This window comes from Heliangelus exortis, chromosome 13, assembly GCF_036169615.1.
Source record: "Heliangelus exortis chromosome 13, bHelExo1.hap1, whole genome shotgun sequence".
Lineage (NCBI taxonomy): Eukaryota > Metazoa > Chordata > Aves > Apodiformes > Trochilidae > Heliangelus > Heliangelus exortis.
The window spans coordinates 522,306-545,108 of NC_092434.1; the positions used below are offsets into that span (position 1 = coordinate 522,306).

Consider the following 22,803-nt stretch of genomic DNA (forward strand, 5'->3'; position numbering starts at 1 on the left):
CTCCCAAGTCCCCGTATAACCAGACTTGGCACTTGGAGAAAGCTCCACAAATCCAGAGGCTAAAAACATGCTGCCTTCCCTTCTTCAAGAGAAGGCAAGTCCCAGCTAATTGAGGAAACAGAGCCTTCCCCCAGCCCCCTTCCAGCCTGCTTATTTATTTAGGGCTTTATCTCCCCCCACCCCTCTTTTTCTTTCTCCCCTCTTTTTCCTCTTTTTTTTTTTTTTTTTTTTTTTTTTTTTTTTCTCTTCCCGGACCAAACACGAGAAAAAGAAAGTACAAATTAAATTTATGTGGTGTGTGTGGGGGGAAGCAAGGCTGCAATTTCAGATGCCCCCCAGCTGGTGAAGGCTGTTAGACCCCATCAGCACCCACACCCCATCACCCCCGGGGTGCAGCACCCTCCTGTATCCCTGGGGTGGCTTCCCCATCCCCAGTGCCCCCTTCCAGCAGGGAGCCAGGAATGGGAGCAGAAGGCAAAGGGAAACGATCACAGATAACTTTTCTCCCCCCTAAATGTAATTTCCCCCCCCCCCCAGAACTCATTTACCTCCTTACAACTTATTTTTTTCCCCTCAATCTCAGATTTTTTCTCCTTGTGCCCTTTCCTCGCTACTCCCGGTGGCCACACCACTGTGCAGTAGTGCTGCTTTTTTTGGGTTTTCTTCTTGTATTTTTTTTTTTTTTTTTTTTTTGTTAACTCCCTCTGCCTACTGCAGACAATTCAGAGGAAATCTGGGAAGCCGAATTCTCAGCTCCGCAAAGCAGCAGCAAATGGAAAGTCACTTAAAGGGACTTTTTTTGCCTTAAAGTGGCCGCGGCGCTTTTTTTTTTTTTTTTTTTTTTTTTTTATCCGGCGGGGAAGAAAAAGGGTTAAACCCCCCCCCATCACCACCACCTCCCCCACTTACAAAAAAACCCAAACAAACCCAAACCAACCCACCCACAGCACACCTCCGGGGACACTGCATGAGGCTGGGGCCACCCCCAGGTGACAGCTGAGGTCCCCCCCATCCCACCCGTGGCGAGGGGGGGGATGCACATCCCAGAGGGATGCACAGAAAGAGGGAGAGGGGAGAAAATGGGAGGAGAGGGGGGGTGCGTGTCAGCACCCTTGGGTGTCCCTGCACATGATGCTCCCGGGACGGGGGGGGCTTCGTAAATCCCCCCGGGAGCTGCGAGCCCCGGGAGAAGGGTTAAGGGAGGGGAGGCAAAAACAAAACAAAAAAAAAAAAAAAAAAAAAAAAAAAGGAGGAAAGGAAGGGCCGACATCAAAGGCAACTTCTCTGCTCAGCAGATGAGCAGATCCATCCTCACTTCATATTTTTTGCAGCTGAAGGCGGGGTGGGGGCTGCATTAACTCTTTCTCTCCGGGGGGAGGGGGGATGTCACCGTGCCGGGACAGAGGTGACATTTTCCAGGGAAAGGTGGGACCAGCCCAGCCCGGGACGGGAGGGAAGAGGAGCCCAGGTCTCCTTGGGGATGGGGGCTGAGCAGCCCCCAGGTCCCAGCTCTGACTTCTGCAAACTGGGGGTAATTTTAGCCTCGGCTGAGAGGGGAGGGGGGGGGAGAAGGGAACGGCAATAATTTTTTTCTTTTAAAGTCCCAGGCTGACACAAATAGCCCAAATACTTTGCAGCAGAGGAGCATCATTTTTTAACTCTGACAAACCTCGTTGAGTCATTGAATGAGCAAGAAAAAGCCGGGGGTGAAGGGGGGGGGGGGGAAGAGAAGAAAAGTTTGGTCAAAAAAGAGACTTTACAAAGCGAAAACGCCGGAGCCTTCAGCGACGCTCCCAAAGCCACCAAGCCCGAGGAAATCCCCGGGATTAAACCCCCAACACTGGCATGTGGCAAACACCCCCCCTCCCCAAATCCTTCCCCCCACAACCGAGAATATTTCTGGGGCATCAGGGAGCCGAGCCTTAAGTGACAAATCTTAAAAAAAAAAAAAAAAAACCAACAAAAAAAAAAGGTGTTTTTACCCACCTCATGATGAAGCCGCTGGAGGGGAAGGTTCCATCCTCCCCCCAGGTTTAAAAAAGTCGGGGGAACGAAGAGCTGCCGCTTGGCCCTGTGCAGTTCCTCCGTAATCTGGGGATAAAAAGAGAAGTCTTCATTACTGACCACAGGCACGGAGCTGCTCACGCCCCCTCCGCAAGGCACCAGCCAGTAGCGCACACAAGTTGGGTCAGAGCAGAGGGAGACAAGCTGAGAGGAGACCTCAGTGATTTATCTGCACCTCTGGGAAGGGGGGGAAAGGGAAAAAAAAATAAAAAAAAAGTGGAACGGGGGATGGAAAGGGAGAGAAAGGGAGAAAAAAGAGGATAGGAGGGGGGGGGAAGGGGGAGGAAGGGAGGGAAAATGGGATAGGAAGGGGAAATGAGGGATGGAAAGGGGGGGGAAAGGGATATAAAGTGAAAAAAGGGGTGAGAAAGGGCAAGAAAGGATAGAAAGGGGGAAAAAGGGATAGGAAGGGAGGAAAAGGGGGATAGAAAGGGGGGGAAGGGGTATAAAGTGAAAAATGGGGAGAGAAAGGGCAAGAAAGGATAGAAAGGGGGAAAAAGGGATAGAAAGGGGAGAAAAAAGAAAAAAAAAGGTGGAACGGGGGATGGAAAGGGGGAAAAGGGGAAAAAAAGAGGATAGAGGGGGGAAAGGTGTAGGAAGGGGGAAAAAAGGGATAGGAAGGGAGGAAAAGGGGATAGGAAAGGGAAATGAGGGATAGGAAGGGGGGGAAGGGATACAAAGTGAAAAAAGGGGAGAGAAAGGGCAAGAAAGGATAGAAAGGGGGGAAAAGGATAGAAAAAGAGGAAAAAGGGAAAGGGGGATAGAAAGGGGGGGAAAGGGGAATAAAAAAGGCAATAAAGGATAGAAAGGGGGGAAAAGCGATAGAAAGTGAAAAAAGGGGAGAGAAAGGGCAACAAAAGATAGAAAGGGGGAAAAAGAGAAAGGGGAGAAAAAAGGGGAAAAGGGGAATGGAAAGGGGGGAAAAGGGGAAAAAAGGTAATAAAGGATAGAAAGGGGGGAAAAGGGATAGAAAGGGGAGAAAAAGGGGAAAAGGGGAATAGAAAGGGGGAAAAGAGGAAAAAAAAGGTAATAAAGGATAGAAAGGGGGAAAAAAGAGAATAGGAAATGTGAAAAGTATAAAAAGGGGAAAAAAGGGGAGAGAAGGGGGCTAAAAGGGATAGAAAGGGAGGAAAAGGGGGATAAAAGGGTAATAAAGGATAGAAAGAAGAAAGAAAGGGGGATAGAAAAGGGAAAAATGTATAGAAAAGGGGGAAAGGGAATAGAAAGGAGGTAAAGGGAAAGAAAGGAGGGAAAAGGGGGATAGAAAAGAGTAGTAAAGGATAGAAAGGGGAAAAAAGGGGGACAGGAAAGGGGAAAAAGTATAGAAAGAAGGAAAAGTGGGATAGGAAAGGGGAAAAAAAAGAGACAGCAAGGGGAAAAAAGAGAAAAGGAAAAGCAAAAGGGATGGAAAGAGGAGGGAAAAGGGGATTGGCAGGTAAGAAAAAATAGGATAGGAAGGGGAGAAAAAAAAAGGCTTTTGCTGTGCATATGACAGGGGAGGAAAAGTGAGTCTTGCAGTTGCAGAAGGGTGACAGCTGCTGGGATGTGCCAAGTCCCTGAGGACAAAAAAAAAAAAAAAACCAACCCAAACCCCACACACCTCTTTAATCATCCCTTTAGCCAAAGCCTTAATTAAAAAAGCTGCTACAAAATATCAGATAATGGATTGCATTTTCAGGCCTCGGTGGAAAACCAGCTCATATGGCAAGGTTTCTAAAGTCCTGCCAGAGCAGGGAATGCTGCCAGTTTTAAGCTACAATATCAAAGGCACACATCCTCCCCACCAGCAGCCCCACTCCTGGTTACACCGGAGTCAATCCAGAGCCATCCCGCAGCCTCCAGAGCAGCTGGGGCTGATTTGGAGCAGAGGAGGAGAAGGCCCTGCCCTGGCAAACTTCTGAGCTGCTCCTGTCCCCAGCACTGCTGGGGAGGTGCTGGTGGTGATGGAGAGTTTTTTATTTCCTTCCCTCCCCCCCTCCCCATCCCTAATCTGCAACCAGGTCAGTTCACGCCTCCCGGTTTAAAAAAAAAATTAAAATAATGATAATAAAAAAAATAAGCATCCTGTTCCCCATTGGTAAGGATAAAAGGATGTGAGGATTCTCTGCCCTGCTTCCCTTCTGGAATATTGGGGACCCTGCTCTGAGGTCACCACAACTTTCCGTGGCACCCGTTGACATTTTTCCCCTTGGGGTGATCACTCCTGCAGCAAAAGAGTCCTGGTGGAAGCTCAGCAACCAAGTGGAATTGCAATAAAACCCCTGGACTGGATGCCAGCCAACCCCAGCAGCCCCTGGAAGAGCTTTTATGGCTGCAAAAAGCCTCTGGAAATCAACCTGGCTTTTGGGGCGTGGGGCTGCACCAACCCCTGACCTCAGCTGGGACAAAGTTTGCACGGGGTTCAGGGTTGGAATGGCTCCTGTTTCATATCTTTTTTTTTTATTTTATTTTATTTTTTTTTTTTTGTGGGGTTTTTTTTGTTTGTTTGTTTGTTTGTTTGTTTGTATCTTTTTGTTGTTGCTTTCCAGCCTCAAATCAAGCAAAAATTCCGTGGCATCCTTGGCTGGCTGTTGTGCACAGCGTGGGCAACCTCCCAGCCACGGATTGATTCCCTTTCCTGATGTCCCTGTGGGAACAGGGCAGCTCACACACACCAGCCTGGATCCAGAGCTCTGCAAAGGCCTCTGCAAGTTCAGAAGAAGTCCTGTTTGGAGGAAAACCAGAACTGGGGGGCTGAAAACCTCCCTGTTTGCCTCCAGCCTTGGTTACTTTGGCTGAACCGGTCCAGGCTGATGGTGCTACCTGATGACCCCAGCTCCCCCATCACTCTCCCACTGCTGCAAAAACTCAGGCACCAGCTCAGCTTTTGCTCTTTGAAGGTGAGAATATGGGTGGTTTCTTGCAGCAATTTTTTTTTTTGGTGTTTTCTTTTTTTTTTTTTTTTTGGAAGGAAACACCCTAAACCATCCTGGCAACAGCAGGTCCCTCCCAAGCCTCCAGAGATGATGTGTTCCAGCACAAAGGGGACCAATGCCTTCAGCACCCACATGGAAAATATCACCACTCAGCCCCCAGAAGAGGCACATCCAGAAGGAGGGATGAAGGAGGACCAAAAAAAAGCTCCTTTGAGCTAATGAGGTAAGGCCAGAGGAACTTCTCTGTAGCCAAGTGGAGTTGCTATGGGCTGGAGCTGGTCTAGGAGTGAGATTTTATTTTTTTTATTTTTTTTTTTAGGAGACTCATTCCCAGGGCAAAATGTTAAACTTTAAAATCTGTTTTGTCACCTCCTTGTCACACAGCACACGTCTCACTATGCACAACAAAAGGGAAATTTCCTTTCGTGTCACCCCCCTTGCCCCCTCCCTACTTCTTTGCCTTTTTGCCTTGGTCAAAGATGTTCCTCATGGAACATAAATCAAACCCAGGTGCACCTTTCTGCAGGAAGCACTTGGCTAAGCAACCTTGCTTAAAATACAGATACAACTGCATTAAAATAAAACCCAGCCTCAGAATTCCCTTTTGGCCCCAGGAGCAGTGGATTTGCCCCCAGGTGGTGGTGACCCCATCACCAGTTGATGCATCTGACATCAGGATCAAAGGGCCCTGCTCCTCCTCACACTGAATTTCTTCTGTGATTTCTAACTTGCATCCAAAATTTCCTAGAAACCAGGTGGGCTCGGAGCTGTTCTCATCTTATACACAAGAAAATGATCTTTTTCCAACCAAGCACAGCTGTCCCCATGCTTCTTTTTAACAGTATGAGATTAGAAGAATAAATTAATGCTTTATTAATGACCACGGGTGTCCAGGGGTTCTGATCCTGACCCCAACCCACAGCTCCCATCTGCACAGCTTTGGAGCATGAGGGAAAAAAGGCCAAGAACTTCATGAGATGGTCCCAAGGAAGGTGCTGGGAGCCCAACCCCAGTGCCAAGCCAGAAGCTGATTCATGAAACCCTACAGGCAGCATCACTCCCCCTTGCCAACTGCTTGTTCTTTATTCCAGGCTCCTCTAAACCTCAACCCCAGCAGCTCCAGGCTAGAAATCAGACACCAAGATACAGGAGGCCGTCCATGGAACCAACACCATGGGCAGTGCCAGCCCAAACCCAGCCTGCAGACCCTGCTGCCAGCACTTGAGATGGTTTTGAACGCTGGCTCCAGGCTGGGACAATCCAGGCAGGAGCAGCAAAGCTGAGAGACAGCTCAGGAGGTCACGAAGGCTTTTTTTGGATTTCAAGCCCGATGGGGTTTGCCAGGCAGATTTCAGACCCCAACCCGCAGCACTTCTCATCTCTGTTAAAATGTGTTTGTGGGGACAGGAGGAGCCAGTGCTCTGCACACCACAGCTGGGCTGGCAGGAGACAAATCAGGCCCTGGGGAACATCTCTGGGCACCAGAAAGGCTCAGCACCCCTAGAAAAGGCTCAGCACCCCTAGAAAATGCTCAGCACCTCTAGGAAAGGCTCAGCACCCCTAGGAAGGGCTCAGCACCCCTAGGAAAGGCTCAGCACCCCTAGAAAAGGCTCAGCACCCCTAGAAAAGGCTCAGCACCCCTAGGAAGGGCTCAGCACCCCTAGGAAGGGCTCAGCACCCCTAGGAAAGGCTCAGCACCCCTAGAAAAGGCTCAGCACCCCTAGGAAGGGCTCAGCACCCCTAGGAAAGGCTCAGCACCCATAGGAAAGGCTCAGCACCCCTAGGAAGGGCTCAGCACCCCTAGTAAAAGGCTCAGCACCCCTAGGAAAAGGCTCAGCACCCCTAGAAGAGGCTCAGCACCCTTAGGAAGGGCTCAGCACCCCTAGAAAACGCTCATCACCCCTAGGAAGGGCTCAGCACCCCTAGAAAAGGCTCAGCACCCCTAGAAAAGAGACAGCACCTCTCCAGCTCCCTGTCCTACCTGGAGTTCATCACCTGGGGTCCCCACACTGGGGACAATTGGACAGAAGCCAATCCCCAGTGTTGGGTGAAGGGACAGAGGGATGCAAAGGCACCAACGTCACCAGGCTCAGGGATGGGGCCTCCAAAGGACCTGGGTGACCTCCCAAAGCTTCCATCCACCATGATGAGCCACCCAGGATACTGAGGTATTTGTGAGGCCCCCCAAGAATGGCAACTGAGGACACAAACCAGTGATCAGGGAGCTTCAGTTCACCCCAGCTGAGTCCCCACCACCAGCAGAATAATTGCAAAGGCCCAAAACCCAAACGATGCTGAACGTGGCTGTGGACACCACAAGGTGCAACGTGAAGCTAAGGTTTTGCTGTCAGGTTCTGCTGAACAGCCCATCCCTCCCCCATTGCAAAGCTCATCAGAAGTTCAATTGCTGCAGCAGCTCACCCAGAAAAGCAGCAGCTCAGCACGAGAGGCAGGGCTGGGGCTGATCTCACCTGGAAGGTGGCAGAGAGGATGCTCTGTGAAGCTTTGTTCTTCCTTCCCAGAGCAAATCCCCTCATCAAACCCCTCCTGTCACCCTCTGTGCCCCAGCCTGGATTGCCTGGAAACTCATTTTCTCCCTCTCCTCTAATCTGGTTCTGCTGAAGCCTTGCTGAACAGCTTGACTCCCAAAAAGAAAAGCTGATACCAACCAAACCCATCTTCTGGCCATCCCACCTCTGCCTGGGCTTCCCTCTGTCCATCCCCCTGGTGGAAAAGATTTGGGTCAGCATCCTCCCCCTCATCACCCCCCAGATGGGCACGGGGGGCAAGAACAGCCAAGCTCAGATGGTGAGACCCCTGCCCAGGTTTCCCAGAGTTGCCCCATCCCTGGAAGTGTTCAAGGCCAGGTTGGATGGGTTTTGGAGGAACTTGGGCTGGAGATGTCTCGGAACTGGAACTTCCAACCCAAACCAGTCTCTGACCCGATGATTCTGTGGCTTCAGACACACAGAGCAGACACTCTGCTGCAGTCCTGGGAGCCCACGGGCACTGCCACAGCTCGGGTGCAGCCAACTAGGCAGCAAAAGATCCCAAAAAAGCTTCTGAGAGGTCCCCGGGGTGGGCAGCACCTGCCCTGCCTGCAGCTCCTCTGCCAGCTTGCAGAGAACTCATCAGTGAGGGGGGGGGGAACGGGGTCTGCTCAGGGAAACTGAGGCAGGGGGCACTCGGGGCAGCACTTTGAGTTGCTTTTAGAACCACAGAATCGTTGTGATTGGAAAAGAGCTTAAAGATCATCATTTGAGAGCAGCACTTTTGGACAAAACACATCCCAAATCCCAGGGATTTTGGGTTTCTGGCTCCTCAAGCCTCATGGCAGAGGGCAGGAGAGGGCACGGGGCAGGTAGATGCCCAGCCCTGGATGCTAAGAGGGTTGTAGCATCTTTTCCCAACCCTTCCCAGCCCTTGGAGCTGGGAATCCTGCTAATGAAAGGAAAACAGAGAGGAGCTGGGGAGCAGAGGCCCAGGGTGTGGTAACTCTAGAAGGCAGCAGAGGAGGGATGAATGAAACCTTTCACTGTGGTCCAGAGGAGCCAGTGGCACACACACAAGCTTGAGGAATTCAAGGGCTCTGAACACCAAAGAAGACTTTTGGTGGGACGTGGAGTCAGGACTTGCCTTTAATGGGAGGGCAGGGAGGAGGAGAGAGGAGCTGCGAGAGGGGGGGAACTGCAGGAGGAGGTGGGGAGCAGAACGTGGGGCTCTGGAGCTGGCAAGGGGATGAAGGAGCCTGGCTTCCCCAGCCTGAAAAGCTGTCCTTATTTTTTCCTGTAATTATGTCTCTAAGGGATCACTAACATTTACATTTTTCTCCCAGCTGTACAGTTCATTCACAGCCCTGCTCGAGCGAGAAGCCTCGGGCTAATAAATGGACTTATTGATGCTTGCACTTCTATACATTATGCTCCATCCCTGCTCAGACAACCAGCCTATTTTCCCTGCTTCTATAGATTGTGAACAAGTTATTCTCCTGCCCGGCTCCCACCCAGCCCTGCACACCCCCAGCTGAGCCATGAATGGCTGCAGTGTATGGAGCTGCTTGCTCCTCAGCCTCTCCAAACACTTCCAGAGTTGGGGAAAAAAAAAAAAAAAAAAATAGACCCAAAAGGATGGGGTATAAAGATTCCTTCACACTCCTTGATTATTTCACTTCCCCACCCTCCTCCAGCTCTTTTTTTCCCCGCTCCAAAAATAAATATATAAAGGTTAAAAAAAAAAAAAAAAGCAGAGGAAATGATTCCTTAATGCTCCTGCACAAAAATCCCGTGGCCTCACTCCCTGTTGTCTTCCTCCTCCAGCCAGAACAAACCCTTTTCTCCTGCCCCTGGTCGGGGGAGATTACCAGGGGGAAACTTTTGCCCTCCCACACTCTCAGCTGACTTCAAACCATTCCTGTGAAGCTTCCCTGGAAGCTTCTCCCCAGGCTGAGCAGGGCCCTGGGTGACAGCCCAGGTGAGCTTGGTCCTTGCTGTAACCTGCTCTCAGCATGATCAAAGAGCATGGCACGAGCTGGGGAGGTCTCAGCCCTCACCAGTGTCACCCACGGAACCACTCCAGGGTTCTGGTGGCACCAGAGGCCCTGGGGAGCAGGACCATCCCCAGCTCATCCCTGCACCATGCTCATCCCACCAGCTGGGAATCCAGGACTGAGCCCCAGCCCGCTCTTTTTATGACCTTTTAAAAGTAATTTTTATGACTTTTTTTTTTTTTTTTTCCAGCCAACATCATTTTTTTAGCCATTTTTTCCCCCTCCCTTTCTTGCCCTCTGCATCCCCACCCACAACCACAGAGCCTGCGGGGGCCCAGGGAAACACCCCCAGCCCAGCAAATAAAATAAAATAAATTAAAGCTTGTTTTGCCCCAAATCCCTCTCTAAAAGGGGGAGAAAAAGCATTTCTGGCAGAAATGGGGATCAGGATCACTCCCAGCATCCCTGCTCAGAGCTGAGGAAGGCAAATAGTACCCCTGTGTGCCTCCAGCATGCAGTGCCACGGACACATAGCTGGCATTATATTGAGCTGGCCCCAGAACTTGGGCATAATATTTTTTTTAGCACTGGACTAAATATTTTTAACATATGCAAACACGCATGACTGAAGCAGCTACAGAGCCGGGGAGCTGGGATGCTGACAGCCTTCCAGGGCAGGGACAATGTCACCTTTTTACTCCCTGTCCCCAGGATGAGGAGCTTGAGAGGGATGGGGAGGAAAGGGGTAAAAGCAAAAAAAAAAAAAACAAAAAAAAAACCAAAAAAAACCCCTACCAAACCCCAAACTGAAACGTGGAAGGTTTTTCAGGGGGAATTTTGCAACGGGATGGCAGTGGAAGGGTTGGAATTCCTTGGAGGTGGGGATGCACAGAGCAGTGGTTTGTCTCTCCAGCAAACATCCCTGCCTGCCCGGGAGGAAACCTTCCTGGCTCTCAGCAAACAGAGAGGTGCCGGGTCAAATAAGTGGAGCAGAAAGTTCTGCTGTGGGTAAATAGGTCACTGCCAGCCCCGGGCTGAGCTGCACGGCACAGGGGGGGTGTGGGGTTTGGACCCCAGTGCCCACACCCCTGATTTACAGGTGGGGAAACTGAGGCAGCCTCCTCATGCCCAGAACTTGCAGCTCTGGCTCCTGAGGGCAAAGCAGCTCAGGCATTTTCTGAGCCACTGGAATAGAATCCTAGAATCATAGAATGGGCTGGGTTGGAAGGGACCTCAGAGCTCATCAAGTCCAACCCTTGCTCCACTCCCCCCGTGGTTCCCAGCCCATGGCACTGAGTGCCACATCCAGGCTCTTTTGAAATATCTCCAGGGATGGAGAATCCACCCCTTCCCTGGGCAGCCCATTCCAATGCCTGATCACCCTCTCTGCAAAGAATCCTTTCCTAATATCCAACCTAAACCTCCCCTGGCAGAGCTGAAGCTCTGCCAGGGGAGGTTTAGGTTGGATATTAGGAAAAAATTCTTTAGTCTGTGCCCTCTTATCCTACTGATATCTGCCTGACCCCCCCCTGGCTCCAACCTCCTTTCAGGGAGTTGGAGAGAGTGATGAGGTCTCCCCTGAGCCTCCTCTTCTCCAGCCTCAACACCCCCAGCTCCCTCAGCCCTTCCTCACAGGACTTGTGCTGGATCCCTTCACAGCCTCCTTGTTCTTCTCTGGACCTGCTCCAGCACCTCAATCTCCTTCCTGAGCTGAGGGGCCCAGAACTGGACACAGGACTCAAGCTGTGGCCTCCCCAGGGCTGAGCACAGGGGCAGGAATCATCGTGGTTGGGAAGGAACCTCAAGATCATTGGGTCCAATCGTCAGTCCTACACCACCTTAACCCCTGAACCAGCTCCTGAAACACCACATCTGCCCATTTTTTGAACACCCCCAGACATGGCAACCCCACCACCTCCCTGGGCAGCCTGTTCCAAGGCTCCACCACTTCCAGCAAGGAATTTTTTCCTAAGATCCAACCCGGACCTCCCCCTGGTGCCACTGCAACCCCTTTCCTCTCGTCCCATCACCAGCCCCTGGGAAGAGCCCAACATCTGCCTCACTGCAGTCTCATCCCAGGGAGTTTTAGAGGACAATAACGTTTCCCCTCAACCCCTCTTCTCCATCCCCAGCTCCTCCAGCCTCTCCTTGTTGGATCTGCTCTCCAGACCCATCAGCCCAGTTGCCCCATTGCCATTTCCCCTTGCTGAGCCTCAGCAGCTCCTGTGTACCAGTCTCAGGTCTCAGTTTTGTGTCACTGCTTCAGGGGGACAGATAAGGACAGGAGGCACACGCTGTCCCCTGCCAGGGCTTTGCATCCTCTTTTTCTCCCTGCAAACAGGAATCTTTGCTTTGCCAACACCTCCTGGACTGTCAAAAGGTTCTGGATGTCACTACTGACCAACAACCCCCAACCAGATCTCCCTTACAGCTGGGACAGGGCTGGGGTGCAGGCTTGGGGTGCACCAACCATCTCTGCCCAGCCCAGTGTGAGGTGAGGAAACCACACAAAGCTGCACCAAAAGCAAGAAGCAGATGAAATCAGAGTTTTGTGTTCTTGCTCTCCTCCCAACCCACCAGAAGGCACCAACCTGGGACAGCCCCAGCACCAAAATAACCATTTAGTAGCCTGGATGGGTGATGTCCCCCCAGGAGCAGCTGGTGGCAAAGGGGGAACCCCGAGGGTAGAGGAGCTCGGAGCACCTCAAGCTCAACACAGAAGCATCAGGCAGGGCTTTGGCTCAGCTTTTTAACCCAAAGGAACAAAAGGAGCTCAGACGTGGCCCTTTACCCCTTCTATTTCTGCTCACAGGGGGGATTTGCACCCAGAGCTGCCCTGGTGCTGCCGGGGCTGGGATGTGGCTGCTGGGTGATGCCAGCTCTGCAGCTGGGACCTGGTGGGGTCCCCGTGAGGATTTTGCTGCTGTGGCTGAGCAGGGCAGCGAGGTGCAGGCTGGGCTGGGACGTGTCGGGACGTCTGCTCTCAAACTTCCTTTTTAACTGCAAGAAAAACAACCAGAGCTCTCCTTGCCTCTGCTCCTGCTGAGCCAAACAACTGCAACCCTGTGCCCGAGGAACCCGGCAAAAAATCCCTGGCAAGGGAGTGAAATGTCACCGGGAGGGTTTGGTAGCGCTGGCTGAGCCACAAGGGTGGCTTTGGGGGTGACACCGAGCTGGCCCGGGGCCCCCAGCCCTGCCCTGCCAGCTCTGCAGCTCTGCCTGGGGCTGAGCTGGGGGAAGTCTGGGGGTGATTTGGGCAGAAGTGTGATGCCTGCTGGAAGCACCGGGATGTGAGCAGGGAACAAGGTGCCAGTGGGGTGCCTGGGAATGGCTGAGGTGCCCGGAACCCCCCCCGTTCCCAGCTCTTGGGCTGCCTCCTCCTTCCCTTCCCTAACACCACCCTCATCCCGGGCTCCAGCTCATCCCGGGCTCTGGAAGGGTTTTACCCTTGGAGGTGAGACACTCAAGGGCTCAATTTTCTGGCTATTTATTTGCAGCAAGCTTGTGATGACACCAAAACCGTCACCCTAAAGGTGGCCACGTGTCACTAAACCCTTTCCTGGCCCTTTTTGGGACCTTTGGGCTGAAGGGGTGCTGCAGAGCATCCCCCCGGGATGGAGCTCAGCTGGAGCCAGGCTCCCTGCTCCCTTCCCAGTGCCACCAGCACCAGCTCTCCTGCACACCAGAGGCTGCTGGACCTGGGATACCTGTGTGACCCTGGCAGAGAGCAGAGACACAGGTGGCTGCAGCTCTGGGTAAGGTGAGCAGGAGCTGTGACCCATGGCCCGGGGGTAAAGGGGGTGCAGGCTCAGCTTGGGGTGCTCCTTCAGATGAGAGGACACCCCACAATCACTGCCTGCCACCGGATGAGTGCTCTTCCTCCAAATGATGGGAGAGGAAATCCAGTATTTTTTTAGGACTTGGCTTTGCATAATAATTACTGGCCCGGGGAGAACAATTCCCCATTCATGCTCTCCACACACAAACCTCTCCCAGTAACCTCACACCTCCCACTCCAGCCCAGCCACTGGGCAGCCACTGACCTGTCCTCACCTGTCACCCAGGGTGCCAGCACACGCTCCTGAGGCCACTGCCACCCATGGGAGGCAGAAGGGTGACAGCACTGTGTGTGTCCACCTACATCTGTCCCCTGAGATGCTTCACAGGGCTGGGAGATGCAGAAATAAAAAAATTTATATTTATATTATTTATATATATATTTTATGTATATTTTATATATATGTTTATATATTTTTATATATTTATATATAAATACACATATATTTATATATTTATATATATTTATATATTTATATTTATATTTATATTTATATTTATATTTATATTTATATTTATATTTATATTTATATTTATATTTATATTTATATTGATGCAGCACAGAGGTTGAGGGAAGGAAGGAGAAATCCTCTGGGAAGAGAAGCAAGGTCTCTTCCCTTCGAGGTGGGAAGAGGAAGGAGCATGTCAGCTTTCCCCAGAGATGCCCAATTTCTGCTGGCACAAAGACTTGTACCCCAGACCCTTTCCCAGCTCCATTGCCCTTCTCTGGCCACACTCCAGCCCCTCCATGTCCTTCTTGTCACGAGGGGCCCACGTGTCACCATGCCCACAACCCACTCGTGTCCTCCACCATCACAGCAACCAACCCAGAGGGTGAGATCCATGTTTCTGGTGGGAAGCAGGATAGTCCAGGATCTCCCCAGCTCCTGGAGGAGAGGAATCTCCATCATTTAGCAGCTGGACCCACGGGGATGTTCTCTCTCCAGGCAGGGCACAGGAGGTTATTTACATTTTGCCCATCTTTTGGAAGCAGGAGGCAGCTTTCCAAACATACAGAGAAGGGGAAAATGAGCAGTGAGTTCACTCACCAAAACTTCCCAGGAAAAAAAGCACTCAGCAGAGTGGAAGTGAGGGCCTGGAATCCCTGCCCCTCATCTGAATCCTTCCTTTTCACCGAATCCTGGTTCTACCTCATCTCCATTTTTTGGGCTCTTTATTCCCTCTGCAGCCCTTTCTGAGCAGCTGCCTCTTGCTAGTAAACACCCTACAGCCCCAGGGCCAGCTTTCCCAGCACTAAAAGCCCACTTATTGCTGGTTGCCTGGACAAAACAGTAGCAGATTTGTGCTATAAATCCCCATTAATGGAACAATCTACCTTGGCTTGTTCCCATCAGCACTTTCCAAAGGAGAAGGGGTTTGGGGACAGGGGACCAGACCCACACTTTTCCCTCCTGCACACAGCAAGCTGGGATCTGCCAGAGCCTCCCCTGGAAATGCCACTGTTCCTAAGCAGAATCCAAGTGCTTCAAATCCCCACAAACTTAACCATACAAATATCTTGTTGAGCCACTTCCTAGGAGGCTTCTTTCAAACAAAATCCTGACACTTCATCCCCACACAGCCTCCTCTGAGCACAGGACCAGTTCTCCAAATGCCCCTTCTGCACTGGATAGGCACAAAAAGGATTTGAACAGCCTCTATGTAGTTTGGTTTTTGGTTTTTTTTTGGGCATTTAATAGCTTCTAGCACCAAGGTGAAGGAGGAGAAACCCAAGGTATGCCCAGGTCCTGTTGCCAAGTGTCCTAAATATGAAAATCAATGAAATGCCCCCAAACTGGTGCAGTGAGATGTAGGAGCCCCCAACACTCAGCTCCAGGCAGCCCAAACCCTCAGCCTGCTCCTCTCCAAGGCATCTTCCCAGCCAGATTCTCACAGCAGAAGCAGTGGGTTTGGGGGAGCAGCCCCTGCCTTTCACAGCAGCCCCACTCCAGCCCCATGGCCCTTGGCCTGCCCAGCCAGACCCTGGGGGGTTTTTAGAAAGACGAAGCCCTCAAAGGTTTTTTTTTTTTCTCAAAGATGAGCACAGAGCAGGGTGAACCCCTCAACAGCTTCTTGCCATGGCAGATCAGAACTTCCAACCCCTTCCCAGGGGGATGCTGCCCCTACACAGGCTGTGAGACAGCACCCAGGGCCGCTCAGCTCCCAGCATCTTGCAGCTCTGCAATGTCCCGATGTCACTGGTTTAATCTGAACCATGTCAGGCTCCAAGAGATCTGTTTAGACCTCTTCATGTCCATGGTGGAAAAAAAAAAAAACAACCCAACACATCAAGAGCCCGGAGGCGAAGGGCTCCAAGGAATCACTCAAAGGCAGAGGTGAAAGCAGGAGGAGCTGGGAGCAGGAAAGGTGGCACAGAGGACACTGCTCTGTCCCAGGGGCTGGGGAGCTCCTCTGCTCCAGCTTCCAGCCAGAATTCCCTCCTCTCCTCCCTCCGTGTCCCGGCTGGAGCGGGGATGCCCCGTGGGGAGCATCTCCCTGGGCTGTATCCCAGCGGGATTCATCCAGACGGAGGGCTGCCCCGTGGGGTGCATCCCAAGGGGATGGCATCCTGCTGCGATGTATCCAGCCGGGATTCATCCAGCCGGGATTCATCCTGCTGTATGTTCTCCTCTGGCAAACAGGTGGCGATGTTGTACTCCAGGATTTCGGCTTCCAGCCCCAAAACGCGGCCGCACGGCAAAAATCCGCGCTCGGAGCCTCCCTGGCCCGTGTTTCCCCCAGGAAACCTTTGGGAAGCAAGGGCTGAGGTTCAGGGATGAACCCAAGCTTTCTCCTTCATTGCAATGCGAACGAAATCCAAGGGAGGAAAAAAAAATCCATTCTTTGCAAACGTGTTTTTCCTTGGAGTTTTGAAGGGAAGCAGAGAGCTGAGCTTGTGAGAGGAGCCAAGAGGATGCTTTGCTGCTACATCTCCTTGTCGTGGGTGCTGGAGCAGGGACCTTGCCAGGCTCTGGTGTCTCAAGCAGAGGGAGAAATTCCTGGAGCAAAGCAGAGCTGTGCCCTGGGAAATGTTTTCCTTTCTCAGCAGTCTGGAACACGAGGTCTGCAGGGACCTGACTGTACCCAAGGCACCGGGTGGTGGGGACAACAACAAGGGTGAGACTCATCCTGCTGGTCCCTGTCCCTTGCAGGAGCAGCCCTGGGGGCTCAGGATGATTCCTTGCTGGAGAAATTCCTTCTCAGATGGCACCAAGTGCCTGCAGTGTGTTGGATGCTGGGGAGAGGGGACCACAAAGGGGACCAGAGCCCCAGGACAGGAGGTGGGGGGTGATGGTGCAGATGCTGGGACCCATGGCCATGTGTCCTCCAGGGCACCTGGACTGATGCCCCCCAACATCTCCATGAAAGCAGAAGCTGCCAAGGGCTTTGTGCTGCTGCATCCCCTCAATTGGATGAGTTCTTCTCTGAACCACGTCCTTGGGCCTGTGCTGGAACTTCTCTCCCATGTTCCCCCCATCCTTCCAAAGGAAAGGTGGAGGAAAGCTCCTGCACCATGCCCTGGGAGGTGTGGAGCAAGTGACAGGGCAGTGCCACCTCCCACAGACTGATGCCATTTCATACCAAAGCCCTCACAGCTCTTGGTGGCAGGGGAGGGGACAAGGGCTCCATCCCCTTACCGTGTGTTGCCTGCTCAGAGAAAGGCAGGAGCCACAAATTCAAGGAGAACCTCAGCAGGTTTGGGGGCTCTGGAGGAGAGAACATCCCCAGGCAGAGCAAAGAGTGGCAAGGTGAAAAAGGAGGGGAATTTTCAGGTGAAGAAAAGAGCTCCCAGGCTGGGAAAAGCAGCTGTGTTTCACTTCTCAGAGGGGTTTCCCTGACTTTCTGCCTCCCTCTCTATGTCAGGGATCTGTGTTTTGCTGGCTAACCCACACCACTGCACCCAAAAGACCCCTCTGCAAAGAGGGGACAGGAGTCATCTAAGGTCACGGGCAAACCACTGCTCAGGAAACATGTCCCCAAATCCCATCCTCACCTTTCCACAGCCACCAGCATCACTGAGAACCAGAACTGGTGACACGAGCCCACGGGACAGCAACGCAGCCCCAGCAGCTCCTGCTTCAAACCCAGGAGCTTTTCCCTGCAGCAAGACTCCCTGTCCCCAAACCCTGCTAAATTATGGCAGCACAAATTGCCAAAAAAAGCCAGGAAACACAAGCTCAGACAGACTGACATCTGCTTGTGGAGACAAACTGCCCAGAAACTTATTTATACAGAGCCAGGGAGCTAAAATTAATCTGCACCTGTAAATCCCTTTGGTCCAGCTTCCAGCCCTTCCACCACCAGCATGGCCATGCTGGGGAAACCACCTTGGAAACACCACACTGGATAAAACCACTTTTTTTTTTTTTAAAAAAAAAAAAAAAAGTTTGCAGAGTAAATGTTAACTTTGAACCTCGGTGATGGGATGGGCACCTCCCAAAGTTATTCCACCTTTGGATGGAGCTTCAGCCAAGCCCCTGAACTGTTCCCTGAGCAATTCAGATCTTGGGGATCTGCATAAAAATCCAGCAGTGATAACACTCCCACTGCAGTGGATGAATTTCCCTCTCTCTTAGCTGGTGTGGGGTCAACTCTTGATGCACTGGGGTGGAAGCTGCAGCCTAAAATACACAGAGAAAGAGCACAGGGCACTTAGGGTGTCCTGGAACTAAGCATTAACAAGCAAACAAAAACCCAAACCAACATTAAGGACAGAAACCTGCAAATCCCAGCTTCTCTAGCAGGGAAATACAAGTTCCTTGAGATGACAGTAAATATCCAGGGATGCCTGAGCTCCCAGGGTTGGCAGCTGGTGGCTGCTGTCTTCTAGGAAGGAGTGGAGAAGCCATGAGCTCCTGACTCACGCTGTGGAGATGCTGGGAAGCAGCTGCTGTTCCCCTGTTTTCATAATCTCACAGATTTTATTTGCTTGAGGTTGTTGGTAACTGTTGCTTAGTAGTGGGCCACGGGCCCTTTCACACCTTTCTCCTCCAAGAGCAGCCAGCCAAAGTGGACAGAGGAGGCTCCAAGGGTGTTTCAAGCTCATAGAATCTTTGGGCAGCTCCTCCAAGCTGACTTTTGGGGCCCCCGGGGGCTACGGTCCCCCCAAAATCTGCAGCAAAAATCAGCACAACACAACTAATTCCCAGTTCATTTGCACTGGATGTGCAACCAGCCACTTCTGGTGCAACTGGAGCGGAGATGGGGCTTGAGAGGCTGACAAAATCCATGCCCTTGGCGGGATGAGGTGACATCCCAGGGCAGAAATGTGCTCTCATCCCCTTTTGAAGGCAACTGGAGCCAGCCTGATGGGCAGGGTTGGTCACCTGCAGCTGGCACCGACACACCTGGACCTGCAACTGACTCCAGAGCTCAAATCCTGCCCCAAAAACCCAGAGGAACTGGAAATTGGAGCCTTTTTTTCTTGGGTGGCTCAGTGCAGCCCTGAGCCCCGCTGGCAGCTCACTGGGAGGACACCCAAGGTCCAGCTCCCTAAATAAGTTGGGGTGTCCTAGGGGAAGGTGATTCCTGAGAGCTGGGAGCAGCAGGTCAGGCCAGGGAGGCTGCACCTGAGCAGGATGCAGCATCCAGGAGACCTCACCAAGGGTCACCTGAACTTGTCCCCCTCTGCCTGCACCTCAGGTCCCTTCCATGGGTCCTCTGCTGGCACCCACCATGGGCAGGACACAAGATGCTGGGGACAGAGCAAGGAGTTAAGAGAAGAGATGCTCAGGTGATCCCCCCTGGAATTTTCTCTTCGTTAACTAAGGCTCTGCTTACACCAGACCAAAAGAAGCTGGTGAGATGCCCACAACAAGGAGATGGAGCTGAGTCCATCACAAGGAGCTCACTCGTGGATGAAGGTGCATTTCCCAGGCTCCAGGGGAGAAAGCACCTGCCAAGGGAAAACCCTTTGGGAAGGCCTGGGGAGGGGGACACAAACCTCTGCCCCTCCCCCAGCCAGGGATGGGGGCTGCTGGGGTGCAGTTGAATGGAGAGAGGTCACTTTCAGGGTAACTCGGTAAGATTTTTCTAGCTATAATAGGGCACAAGAAACCAAGATGCTTCTGACATAGGATTAAAAGGTAACTGTGTGGCTAAACTTGCCAGGAGTCCCTAGGCCCCCAGAATTCAGTTAATCTTGGTATAATATTCACCTCCATATGGAGAAAATCAAGGGATTTTTATTTTCAAGGACGCATTATTTGCAGCAAGGAGCAGGGAGCTCACACAGCCCCAGAAGCTGGGCGTCTGCCTTCCTCAGAACACACTCTCAGTGTCCCAAGCTTGGAGACTTCCCCAAGAGGAAAAATTAAGGCAGCAAACTCAAAATTTGGGGACAGACCTGAAGAGAAGCTGAGGCTCCGAGTGAGCCCTGCACTCGATGCAGCATTTGAGTCCCGGGCTCATTTCTAGCTGGTGCAAAGCCATTTACCCTCATCTCATCCCAGGAACTCATTGCCTTGAAGGGGTTAATTGCATCTGGTTAGGAGTAAAACCTCTTCTGCATATTTTTCTTGCCTTTACGATAAACAAAAATGCATGTTTTCATGGTGTGACTTTTTGTAAATTAAACAGCACTGCCGAGTCATCAGCCCCAGTGTGGGTTTGTCTGCATGAGAGTTACAGGGTTTAGCCTTAAGGCAACTCTTTGACTAAAACTCAGCCCTCTCCTAAGTTTATAAATCATATACATAAAAAACCACCACATTTTTTAAGGAAAAGGCAGGACCTGAGCCAGTAAAGTACAGATACAAACATGCACAGGCTCTAACAGCAAGGCTGATAAAACCCCGACACGGGTTCTTTGCAAAGCTCCAGAAGGGGAGAAGAATCATTTTTAATGGCATTAAAACTACCCCTGTATCTTTCCAAGGGCACCTAGAGGGTCAGCTGGGTTCTGCTCCTGAGGAGCAGCTTCCCAGCCCTGCTCTCCTGGGAGCTCCACACCTGAGCACCGGGAAGGGCTCACCGGGACATCGCCATCCCGGGACACCCCTCAGCAAACTTCCCAGCTGCAAAAAGACCAGGAAACATCACCGTGTTTCCAGAAACATCCCCTTTTCCCCACCCCCAGCATTGCCACGACCCAACCGCCGGCGACACGGAGAAACCCAAGGGATTTTCCAAGAGAATTCCCTCACCTTTCCCGCGGAGCCGGGAGCTGCCCTTTGCTGTCTTTCTAGGCTCTCACTGCACTATCTCCAGGCTTCCCGCAGCTCCCGCCGAGCTGGAAATATCATTAAGCTCCAGTGAAGAAAAAGAAAAAAAAAAAAAAAAAAAGAAGAAAAGAAAGTAAGAAAGAAAAAAAAAAATCCCAGGAAAAGCGTTGCAATATCCAAAAGGAGGGGAACAAACAGGAGCGGGATGGGACGCGGCTCCACCTGCATGTGCCTTGCTGGGATCCGGCGCTGGTCCGGCAGCGTGGAGCAGGCATGAAGACTTCTCTGGTGTCTGCTGATGACTTCACTTCATTAGCATGCTCTTGATAGTTCTCTCTGACTGTCTTTTTTACTGACTTTAAGGCTCTGCTAATCAAAATACTGTAGAGTTTAACTATTTCCTGACTCCGGGGCTTGGGAAGACAAAGCAACAAAATCCAAGCGGGAGCAGAAACTCGGCCACGGGTCCCGGCCAAGGGCAGCTCATCCTGGTGGGCTCTGCAGGTCCCAACCCTGAGCACCTTCCCCTTTTATCCACTTAAACGTTCTGCCCCCTTTCACCTTCAGGCATGACATTTTCCCCCCACAATTAGTTTATTTGATGCCAGGTCAGGCAGAGGGTGAAGCAGCTCACGCCCATGGGACACCCGATGTCCCTTCCAGATGTGAGGTGACCCAGCTGGGTGCCAGCCTCTGGAAATGCCACCCTCTTGCTCTGAGCTGACTTTAGAAAAGCTGCAGAACCCCTGGGTTAGAGAAGGGGAAAGCAAAGCACCAAACAAACCAAGCTGAGGGCACAGGTGGAACGTGGGGCAAGGACTCAGGGCTCCCAGGTGCCACCTTTGTGCTTCTCTACCTGCTATGGAGTCCACGTCAGGTTTTACTTTAGCACAGAAAAATCAGGAGTGGGTTTGACAGCAGTGGGATAGGAGAAAAATATCTAAGGAGAGAGAGAGAGCACGAAGAATAGGCAGAGTTTTCCCAGGGGGAATGTGTCAGGACCTGGCTCCAGGTACCATGGCCATGGCCAGCTGTGCTCACACGTGTCCCCTGTGGTGCCACGGGCAAGCAGAGTACAGGGGGGGTGTCAGGGGGGACCCCACTTGTGTCCCTGCCCTGACCCCACCACTGTCCCCATGCCAAAAGCCAGGCCTGCCCTCAGACCCAATTTTAACCGGTTAAAATCAACAAAACCCAACCCAAAAGGCCTTCACCCTGTGGGGGGAGTGTCTGGGGCTGCTTCATCCCCAGCACAAGGAGGTCAGGAGCAGCTGAGCCTCCCAACATTCATTTCTTTGAGCAGGAGGTGACCCACATTTTTTACTCCTGATTCACAGCTCAGCTGCAGACAGGGATATCTTTAGCCCCAGGGAGGGACGTGGAGAGGCCAAGGGCCCCTCAGCACAAGTCCTAAGGCTCAGACTTCCGAGGGTGAGGATTTTTTTGCTGTTCTATCTACACCTTCTCCTGCTTCCCACCGCTTCCCTCGGAGGAGAGCAGGAAACTCCAAGCAGGGATTTGATGCCCTCCCCACAGAAGGGCTCCAGGAGGGTTTCCCTGGATGCCCACCCAGCCAGAGCCCATTGCAACCCATGGTGGGACCCACTGGGAACAGGGGAGGACACTGGGGGGTCACCACTGGGTGTATCACCATCTTCTTGATGGTAATACACGAGGTGATGGGACCAGGGAGCCACCAGCACCCATCCTACAATCACCCCTGAGATGGAGAGTGGTCTTTGGTCATCCTTGTCCTCCTCCCCTCCTGAAACTGGGGGCTCTGTTTATGCTGATAAGGGCAGAAGATGTAAAACAAATCTGTCCCTGCTCCAGCTGCTCCCAGTGAAACTCCCAAGCACTTCCCTGTTCCATGGAAGGAACTCTTGAGAAGAAACTCTTGACAGTCTCCAGCACCCAGAGTGCAGTGGTACAAATGGTAACATTTTAGCAAGGTTTATCCTTCTCCTTCAGGGCAGAGATTTTTAAATTTTATTCTATTTTATTTTTCTTTAAAAAAACCCCTGTTTTCAGAGCCCTGAAGCCCATGTTTACTCTCATGATGAGTAAAATCTCCAGCACTGGTGCAGGGGAGCCTCCTGCACTGCTGGGAGGTTAAGCATGTGCTTAAAGGCCTTGGACTAAAAATGGCTTTTTTTTTTTTCTTTTTTTCTTTTTCTTTTTCTTTTTTTTTTTCCTAAGCAAGGCCACAATGAAGCAAAAAAAATCTCATCCCTGGGACTGTTACATGAGAACCATGCATGTAAACAGAAGGTTGCTCCCTGAAACCACCACCAACATCCTTGGGCAGAGAGACACTGACTGTATTTCATCCTCCTGA

At 51.8% G+C, this 22,803-nt stretch overlaps 1 long non-coding RNA gene across 1 annotated transcript in view; it reads right to left on the minus strand.

Annotated features, from left to right (window-relative positions):
• The window catches only part of LOC139801977 (uncharacterized), a 70,660-nt gene that overhangs the window by 23,868 nt on the left and 23,989 nt on the right, over nt 1-22,803 (minus strand). Inside the window, exon 2 of the long non-coding RNA XR_011728441.1 lies at nt 1,987-2,091. This is a non-coding gene — a long non-coding RNA (uncharacterized lncRNA). The remainder of the gene's footprint in view (nt 1-1,986; nt 2,092-22,803) is intronic.